Source organism: Cynoglossus semilaevis, chromosome 16, assembly GCF_000523025.1.
Source record: "Cynoglossus semilaevis isolate Cse_v1.0 chromosome 16, Cse_v1.0, whole genome shotgun sequence".
NCBI classification, from domain to species: domain Eukaryota; kingdom Metazoa; phylum Chordata; class Actinopteri; order Pleuronectiformes; family Cynoglossidae; genus Cynoglossus; species Cynoglossus semilaevis.
The window spans coordinates 2,400,076-2,401,168 of record NC_024322.1 but is presented as its reverse complement, the minus strand read 5'-3'; the positions used below and the strand labels follow the sequence as shown (position 1 = coordinate 2,401,168).

At 49.6% G+C, this 1,093-nt stretch overlaps 1 protein-coding gene across 3 annotated transcripts in view; it reads left to right on the top strand.

Annotated features, from left to right (window-relative positions):
• Positions 1-51: 51 nt before the first annotated feature.
• Positions 52-1,093, top strand: part of dgkg (diacylglycerol kinase, gamma) — a 77,371-nt gene continuing 76,329 nt past the window's right edge. For 2 of the 3 annotated variants that reach the window (XM_008327967.3, XM_008327968.3), the window contains exon 1: positions 53-461. The gene's annotated coding sequence lies outside the window, so the exon portion shown is untranslated. Of the gene's footprint in view, positions 462-1,093 lie in introns of all 3 variants that reach the window. The other variant, XM_008327966.3, reaches the window with a different exon arrangement.

Genomic DNA, 1,093 nt, shown 5'->3' with positions numbered 1-1,093 from the left:
AAAGGAAGGAGTGGAGGAGGGGTGACTGAAAGCAGAAGGAAACAGACAGAGGGAGAGAGAGAGAGAGAGAGAGAGAGAGAGGCGCACACACACCACACACAGATAGAGAGGGAGGGCAATAACCATGCGCACATGAGAATCAGAGAGAGAGAGGGAGAGAGAGGGAGAGAGAAGTGAGAGGCAGAGGTAGGGCAGCTTAGGGAGGGAAAACAGCTTTAATTAATTCAGGGTGGATGATGGGAGGGTTGTAGCTGCTGCTGAAGATCCAGTGTCTCTGCTGTCGAGCTGCACCAAGGGGTAAGGACGCCGACTCTTCTCCTTCTCCTTCTGCTGCTGCTGCTGCTGCTGCTGCTGCTGCTGCTGCTTCCTGGGAACCAAACACCAACCACGACTCTGGGTCTGCCCGAGTCTCGGCGAATAAACTGGGATGGAACACGGGAGTGTAGCAGTGAAACGCAGAGGTAGGAAGGACTTTCTCAATGATTTTTCTTTGCTGATGATAATGCTGTTTTATATAGTGTTTTTTTTACACACCAAAAAAAAAAAAAAATCCCCTCTATACTTTGTTCGATCCAGCGACATTTTTTAGTCTAACTCCTGCCCCGAATGTGCTGCATCCTCCTGAAAGTTAAACCTCAGATGCTAGTTCTCTTGTGGAGGGTTCGCTCCAATGTCATCTCAACTGTCCGGTTTCTCGTCGGGAAAGGATGTTGTTGGTCAACAGATCAGGTTTTTTTTTTTCTTCCCTGTAGCGTTTACAAAAAACTAATGTCACCAACTTGTTCACCCTGAAGAACCACTTTGACCATTGAACAGGACATGTGATCAATACTCCAGCTGGATAGCGGGCATCTGGTGACGCTGTCGGACACCGGCATCGCGTCAATACTTTCCAATCGTATGACAAGAAAGAAGAACTAACGTCCTGACCATTTGCTCGAAGACTAAACGGAATGACCTTTGTCAGGGGAGGGCACGCTCGCCTCGTTCTTCTAAACTGTTTTTTTTTCTGGAATCATTTCTCGTGCCCTGGAGACAGAGGCGGGCTCTCCGTCTTGCGGCGGCCCCGGCAGCCCGTTTCGGGGTTGGACGG